Source organism: Pteropus medius, unplaced genomic scaffold (assembly GCF_902729225.1).
Source record: "Pteropus medius unplaced genomic scaffold, Ma_sr-lr_union100, whole genome shotgun sequence".
In the NCBI taxonomy this organism is placed as follows: Eukaryota; Metazoa; Chordata; class Mammalia; order Chiroptera; family Pteropodidae; genus Pteropus; species Pteropus medius.
Window position 1 is genome coordinate 861331 of NW_024352149.1, and position 9170 is coordinate 870500.

General features: G+C 37.0%; 1 pseudogene; it reads right to left on the reverse strand.

Moving 5' to 3' along the window:
• Positions 1-8145: 8145 nt before the first annotated feature.
• On the reverse strand, positions 8146-8264 carry LOC120589444 (uncharacterized; annotated as a pseudogene).
• Positions 8265-9170: the final 906 nt, after the last annotated feature.

The following is a 9170-nucleotide window of genomic DNA, read 5'->3' on the forward strand; positions in this document are numbered from 1 at the left end:
CTCTCTCTCCACCATGTGAGGACACAGCAAGGAAGAGCCTTCTGCAAGCCAGGAGAAGAGCCTTCACCAAGAACTCCACCATGCTGACACCCTGATATCAGACTTCCAGTCTCCAGAACTGTGAGAAAGAAATGTTCGTTGTTCAAGCCCCCCAGTCTATGGTATTTGTTATAGCAGCCTAAGCTGCCTAAGACGTGTTTATAAAGTATGTTGAAATTAGAAGTACAGTTTATGCTGTAAGTACATGTAAAGTTCTTAATTTTGGAATCTGCTATATTTCCATCTTGCTTGTCAAAGGAAATTGAATGTTTATAGGAGATTAAAAATTGTAATTGTCTTTTTTTTTTTAAAAAGACTCATAAAATATATTTCTAGCATGATATAGTTTAGTATTGTACCCTTTCACAAGCAGATTAAAATAAAAAACACTATTCTTCATAAGGCTAACTCATATGTATTGTATACCTCTCAGCTAAATGTCATTTCCTGTGACAATCCTTTCCTGACTCCCTGAGTTTGGGTTGGGTGCTCTGTGTTGTGCACTCATAGCACCATGAATTTACCTCTGGTCAGAGGACTCTTAGAACTGCCTGCTTCTCTGTTTCTCTTCCTACTGAACAGTAAACTCTTTGAGGATGGGGTCATGCCCTATTCACTAAAATATCCCTGGCATCTACCCCAATCTTATTTAAGATAAGAATCTGTGCCTATTTGTTGAATGAATAAATGAATCGTTCATAGAAAAGCAAGCAGCCAATTTGATAATTGTAAAATATACTTTAGAAGATGCAAGGGGTTCCTCCTTTCCTATTTTTTTAATAAAATGAACAGAAAGAAAGTAAAAAGCCAGAGTTTTAAAATTTGCCCATGTGTTAAAGATGTTGGAAACATTAAAAAAACATTTCGAACACTAAAGCAAAACAGTGAATTTTGCTAAGAAGGAAACAAGAATCTGACAGTAAAATTAGCATAGCCATTCCAGAATTTGAAAAGGCAAATATCAGAGGACTTTTAGAGAAGGATAATAAAAAGTTTTGTTAATACAGAACTGAATAAGTATACACACAGTTCATATAGAGATTTTGTTCAAATCATTTCATTTTACACAAAACAGCTAGTGAGCCCATTTGGGCACTTCTGTTTGTTGTTGTCTTTGTCCAAAATATGTACTCCAAGGAAAGCTATGAATTGCTTTAAGCATTAACAGATGCTGGATTTAAAGAGTGATCAAGTTCTAAACTGCTGATTACCATGGAAAAACTAAATACATATTCTCTGCTCTGTATCAAGTTTGAAGCTGTTATACTATGACGAGGTTTCTTATGTCTGAGAAAATGTAAAATATGTGCCATAAAAAGCAATGGTTTCATGGCTGTTACTTCTTTGTATTTGGGACTGGTTGACGTCAACCAGTTTTTGCTAAAATGTACCCAGCTAACAGTTATTAAGGGCTTACTATGTGCCAGGCACTATTCTAAGGGCTTTTGGGTATTAACTCATTTAACCCTCATAATAATTCCATGAGAGGTATTATTCCACTTTTACCATTGAGGAACCTGAGCCGTAGAGAGAAATTTGCTTAAGGACATAAGTGCATAGATGGGGCACCTGGGGTTTAAACCACAGCTTTCTAGTTTTAGAACCTGAACTCTTAGTTGCAAGCAAAAGCCAATTTTGTTCAACTTAGCAGAAAAGAAGTTTATCTGAAGGCTAGCAGGCAGCCCACAGAATTTTGCTGAATGTTGAGAAGTAGGCATAAATCTAGAGAGGCCAGCTACCATCCCTGAGACCACAGGGCACAGCTGCTCTGGTGACAGAACCACTGGCCTGCTGGCACCACTGGCCATGGGATGTACCATATTCTGGATGCTTTGAACCCTTTAAAAAAATTTTTTTTTGACATTAGCAAGCAACTATAAGTCTCTCTTGATCTTTTTTCTATTTTGTATAAACCAAATTTATGATGTATCGCTATTCACCAATGTCATTTCATTTTCCACTGAAGCACAGAGTTATATTTATCAGTGTTTAATGAGTAAACCAGATCACATAGCCATGGTGGAAATGGTTCTCTGTGGCACAATATTATTTTTGAATTATAGAGGTGAGGGATGTAACCTAAGGGAAGAAAGATGTAGGATGACTGTCAGATTTTGCTGTGTTATATTTTTTTTCCATCATGTTTGGGGAGCTAGTGTATGTACCAGAGATGTAGGGTTAGGTAACAAAGATGAATTTTAAGGGACAAGGAACCCTTAGGGGCAGGGCTCTAATCAAAGATCAGGTGCAGAGGGTTACTTCTTCTTTTCTATGAAATATTTATGGCTTGTATACATATCGTGCAGGAGCCTGAAAGCCAATTGCATGCATCTCTTCCCAACTCTATTCGGCAACAATGTACTGGTCACTTGGAGCAGGTCATGGAGTGTTTACAACATGGAAATTGGCAAACACCTCCAGAGCACCAATTGTTAAAACATTGACGTGTTAGGTAGATGTACTATCAACAGAATTGCTGGAGTGGAAACGGAGGGGGTCCATGCACAGTGTTTCCATCACACAAATTCTAACACTGTGTTCCAAGACAGAATATCTACTTGCTTACTCACTTAACATTTGAAAAGTCATAGAGGAGGACAAACCTCAAGCTCCTCTGAATTTATTTAAAATGAATAACTAGAATGGTGTCCCCACCGTTACGCTTTAACAATACAAGTAATTAGACTTCAACGTATCGTACTTCATAAACAATACCTAATAAGCTTACAATATATTTGGAGTCAAAGATCTCTTTGGGAATGTTCATTTGGGAGACGGAAAACAGAAAAGAGAAAAAAAAAATGGAAGAAATGAGTATTCTCAGTAAGCAGTAACAATCAGAGCGCTAAAAAAAGAAGAAATCAATCAAGATGTCACAGATTACTGTAAAAAAAAAAAATCACAATTAGCCCAATGCATGCAAGTCTCATTCTCTTTCTACTATCTGTGTAAACTCCCCCTGAGCTGTTCTCAAAGGGAAGGGACCAATCAATCACACACTTAGCACAGGCTGCGGGTGAACGAATGAGGTGGGGAAGAGTATTATGGACAACCACAGACTCTGATGGGCGTAATGGTAGCAAAATAAGTTCTCTACTTTGCTGCCAGAAAAAGGCACCCAAGGCTCAAACAGAAAAGCAGAATTCAATTTCCCATCCCTTGTGTTTCTTTCCTGATCACCCACAGGTTTTCTAGCCTTGGTGAAAGTTACTGACCATCTGTGTCCCATCTGTAAGATGTCATGACAATTCTCAATGTGTCCAATAGTTGTGTCATGAGTCTTGAGCACCTGCCATAACATAAGCTAAGCAGACACAAGGACAGTCATTACCCAGGAGTCACATTAAAAATGCAGTCTTACCCCCTGACATATATTGCCTCCAGGAGACTCACTTCAAATCGAAAGACACACATAGACTGAAAGTAAAGAGATGGAAAAAGATATTTCGAAAAAAATGGAAATTAAAAAAAAAAAAACCTGGGGTAGCAATACTTATACCAGACAGAATAGACTTTAAAATAAAGGCTATAACAAGAGAAAAAGAAGGATCCAATAATCCCACTTCTAGGTATTTATCTGAAGAAACCCAAAACACTATTTGAAGTGACATGTGAATCCATATGTTCATTGCAGGTATTATTTTAAATAGCTAAGATATGGAGGAAAGCTGGGCATTGGATGAATGGATAAAGAAGAGGTGTTACATATATACAATGGAATATTACTCAGCCATAATGAATGCATGAATGAATGAAATCTTGTCATCTGCAACAACATGGATGTTGTGCTGAGTGTAGTAAGTCAGAGAATGACAAATGCCATATAATTCCATTTACATGTGGAATCTAAGGAACAAAATAAACAAAACAGAAACAAACTCATAGATACAAGGAACATTCTGAGGGTTGCCGGATGGGAGGGGTTTGGAAGGGTGAGTGAAAGAGGGGAAGGGATTAAGAAGCACAAATTGGTAGTTACAAAATAGTCAGGGGGATGTAAAGTATAGCATAAGGAATATAGTCAATAATATTGTAATAATTATGTATGGTGTCAGGTAGGTCCTTGATATATTGGGATGATTGTTTCATAAGTTATATAAATGTCTAATCACTATTTGTCCAACTGAAACTAATATAATATTGGATGCCAACTATAATTGAAAAAAATTTTAAATGTTTTTTAAAAAGACAGTCTTACCTTAGGATTTCCAGTCACGTTTGTTACTTATGGGAGCAAATACCATCCCTCCAAACATGAAGGTCAGCAATAGTTTTTTTCGCTGCAGGCTTCTAGGATGGCCAAGGCTGATACCATCTGTACCTGACAGAGAATCTTATGTGATGACTATCTCCATCTCTGAGGAGGTGCTATGCCATTCCATTAGTCTGTTGGAGATGCCATAACCAAACCCCTTAGCCTGGGTGACTTAAACAACAGCAATTTATTTTCTCAGAGTTTTGGAGATAAGTTCAAGATCAAGGTTCCAACTGATATGGTTTCTGCTCAGAGAACTCTTCTGTCTTGCGGACAGCTGCCTTCTTGCTAATCCTCATTCATAGGGTGGGAGGGTGTGGGCAGTGGAGGGGGTGCAGATAGAAAGTGATGAAGAGGGAGAGTGAGGGAGAAATAGAGAAGGAAAGAGAAAGAGGGCTCTCTGGTGTCTCTTCTTATACGAAAATTAATCTTATTGGACCAGGGCCCCACACTTATGATTTGATTTAGCCTTAACTACTTCCTTAGAGATCCCATCTCCAAACACAAGTGCACTGGGAATTAGAGCTTTAATGCATGAATTTTGGAAGGACACACACATGTAGTCCTTGACAGCCACTGTCCACACCAGCCTGGGACAGGGGTCACTTACGAACTGGAGTCAAGCACTGAGCACAGCATCTTTCATTATTAAAATTTAGTCCTACTATAGCTTTTGAGCTGAGTTTTCTCTTGGAATGAGAAAAGAGACTGAGGACAGAGATTGCTATTTTGTTTCCTGGGTAGTCAGGGCTGAGTAAAATGGGGGAAGACAGTACAAATAAAAGGGTAGGTCCAAAAGTGGGGTCAGGGTCAGCAAAACAGACACGCGGACCAGTGGAACAGAATCGAGAGTCTGGAAGTAAACCCATATTTATAATGGCAAATAATTTTCAACAAAAAAAGCGAAAAACATACAGTGGAGAAAGGAAAGCCTCTTCAATAAATGGTGCAGGGAAAACTGGAAAGCCTCGCGCAAAAGAATGAAACTAGACTGTTATCTATCACCACACACCAAAATTAACTCAAAATGGATTTAAGGACCTGAATATAAGACCTGAAACAATAAAATGCATAGAAGAAAATATAGGAATAAAACTCAAGGACCTTGGACTTAAAGAGAATTTTATGAATTTGACCTCAATGATAAGGGAAGTAAAAGCAAAAATAAAAGAATGGGACTACATCAAACTAAAAAACTTCTGCTCAGCAAAAGAAATCGCTAACAAGGTAAAGGGACAACCATCCGAATGGGAAAATATATTTGCAAGCAATGCCTCCGATAAGGGCCTAATATCCAAAATATACAAAGAACTCATGTGACTCAATAACAGCAAAAAAACAAACGATCCAATCAAAAAATGAGCAGAGGATCTGAACAGACACTTCTTCCTAAAGGACATACAAATGGCCAACAAACACACGAAAAGATGCTCAACATCGGTAGCTATTAGAGAAATGCAAATCAAAACCACGAGATACCATCTCACACTCCTTAGAATAGCTATAATCAACAAGACAAGTAATAACAAATGCTGGAGAGGATGCGGAGCAAAAGAAACTCTCATACACTGCTGGTGGGACTGCACATTGGTACAACCACTATGGAGAACAGTGTGGAGTTTCCTCAAAAAACTAAGAATTGATCTACCATATGATCCAGCAATCACTCTACTGGATATTTACCCTCAAAGACTTAAAAATTCTTATCCAAAAAGATATTTGCACACCAATGTTCGTAGCAGCGTTATTCACAGTGGCCAGGACATGGAAGTAACCGAAGTGTCCTACGATAGATGATTAGCTAAAGAAGCTGTGGTACATATATACAATGGAATATTACTCAGCCATAAGAAGAGATGAAATACTGCCATTCGTGACAACATGGATGGACCTCAAGATAATCATGCTAAGTGAAATAAGCCAGACAGAAAAAGTTGAAAATCACATGATATCACTTATATGTGGGATATAAACCTAAAAGCAACAAATGAACAGGACAAACAAACAAAGACTCATGGACATGGACTATAGACTTGTGGTTACCAGAATGTAGGGGGTAGGGCAGGAGGGGGGAGGTAAATGGGGTAAAGGGAGTCAAATATAGAGGGTAGGGGGAGGGTGAAGTGGGTAAAAAGGATCAAATATATAGTAGCTGAAGGAAACTGGACTTTGGGTGATAAACATACAATAGAATATACAGATGTTAAATTATAATGTACACCTGAAAATTATATAATTGTATTAATCAATGTTACCCTAATAAACTTAATTAAAAAAAAAAGTGGGGCCAGGGCAAATCCTAAGAAATCATTTTTATCTGCTCCATTATTGTTGGAACATCATGCCCCCTCCCAAAAAAGGGGACTTTTCACTCAGGCCCAGAATCCCTCTTAGGGCCTGTGGCTAGTGAGTGAAAACTAAGCCAGCCTTGCTGTAAAGTCAGAAAGCCTCTGCTTGGGTCCATCCTAAAATGTGTGACTACAGAACGTAAAGGGAAACTTGCCATGCCAAGAAATGATGCCCTAGGCAATAAGGTTGAGGAAGAGCTCAAAGGCTTTAAAAATGATCCCCAAATTTAAAATTAGGGATAAAAACTTAAAAAAAAATTTTTTTTTAATCAAAACTTTTAAAAATTCTCCTTTTAGAGAAATTCTAACTCTGCAACCCTTGTGATAAGTCCTAAGCCAAGCCCTTGGAGTCATTATGGAAACATCACCAGCCACTGCCATCCGGGGTAACTGAGTGTTGCTCTAGGGGTTTTCATTGGGGGAAATAAGCCTGAAACCACCTCTGTCGGGCTTGACTAGCTTTTTGATTTTCTTTGAGCGGTCTGAATTTTTTGTTGTTGTTTACTAACATGTGGGCTTTGCCCACTGTCTAATCATTGCAGTCCATCATTACAGAGAGTGAGTCTGTACTGACTATTTGAATGAAAGGCAGTGTTTTACACTGACATTTAATCACTGGAACGTATGGTCATAAAACCTCTGTGAGACACTAATGATTTGAAAAACCTAATATTACGTCTTTTGTAAAGCCTGACATCTGTGTATAATTGACCAATTTATTAGATGTGGTGGTTCATTGATTTTCTACACAGGAAAAAAAAGCGATTGCAGTTTCTAGTTGCTATTTTCTTCAAATTGATCATGTTGGCTCTTATAAATGTTCCTTTGTACTCATGCTCTTACTTTTGCACAAAGAAACTGTATTATATACAGTGTGGTGTCATTGGTCTTGGAATTAGGGTCAGAGTTTTGTTTTTTGTTTTTTGTTTTTTTTTTTCCTGCAGAAGCTCTTTTTTTGTTGTTGTTGTTGCTAAGTATTTTGAAGGCAGTTTTATTCAGAGGAATTTTCCTTACAAAAGACTGCTTATTTTCTTCAGCCTAACGTTATCCCTATAAAAGGGAAGTTCTCTGAAATCTACTTTGCTTGATTTACAATGATGCCAAACAGATAGATATATATTAACAATTAACCTCAGGACCATTGCCATGGCCAAGATGACTTTCAGAAAATTTTCATATATGCTCTTGCTGATAATATTTCTGGCTTGAAGAAGAGTTTTACTAAAAGAAATCACAGCGCTGAAATCTAAGGCCACAAAATGATTAAAAGTGAATAATTGTCCCTGAGAAATCATTTGATGAAATCCAATACCCATTTATGTTTAAAAAAAAAAACCAGGAATCTGAGGAATAGAAGGGAATTTGCTCAAATTGATAAAGAACATGTACCAAAACAAACAAACGTACAGCTAACATCATACTTAGTGGTGAGAAATTACAGGCTTTCCTTTTAATATCAGGAGTAAGACAAGGATATCCACTCTCACCATTCTTTTTTTTTTACACCTACAGCACCTGGTCTTCCTAGGTGGTCTCCCATCCAAGTACTAACCAGGCCTGACCCTGCTTAGCTTCTGAGATTAGACAAGATTGGGTATGTTCAGGATGGCATGGCCATAGACACACTCTCACCATTCTTATTCAACATTGTACTGTAAGTCCTAAATAATGCAATAAGGCATGAAAAGGAAATAAAAAGTATACAGTTTGGGGAGGAAGAAATGAAATTGTCTTTGGTCACAGATAACATAATTGTCTATGTAGAAAATACCAAAGAACTACCACCATCACCACCAACAATGAAAACCTCCTGGAACTAATAAACTATAGCAAGGTTGTAGGGACAAGGTTAATATACAAAAGTTAATTGCTTTTTTGTATACCAACAATGAACAACTGGAATATAAAATTAAGAACACAATACCAGTTATATTAGCACCCTAAAAATCAAATGGGTATAAGTCTAACAAATATATATATGATCTACATGAGGAAAAATAAAATCCTCTGATGAAAGAAATTAAAGAAGATATAAATAAATGGAGAAATATTTTAGCACATGGATAGAAAGATTCAATATTGTCAGGATGGCAATTCTTCTCAACTTGATCTATATAGTCAAGACAATTCCAATTAAAATCCCAACTTAGTTATTATTTTTTAACTATTGAAAAATTGGTTCTCAAGTTTATATGAAAAGGCAAAAGGTTCTAAATAACCAACATGATATTGAGGGAAAGAACAAAGTCAGAAGATTTATTCTATACAACTTCAAGACTTGTTAAACTACAGTAATTAATATAGTGTAGTATTGGCAAAAGAATAAACAAATAGAAAACTAGAACTGACTAGAGTCCAGAAAAAGACCCATACAAGTAAAATAAACTGATATTTAACAAATGAGTCAAGGCAATTTAATGGGAAAAAGAGAGTCTTTTCAATAAATTGTGCTAGAACAACAGGACAGCCATATCAAAAAAAAAAAAAAAAAAAGAATCTAGACACAGACCTTACTCTTTCACAAAAAT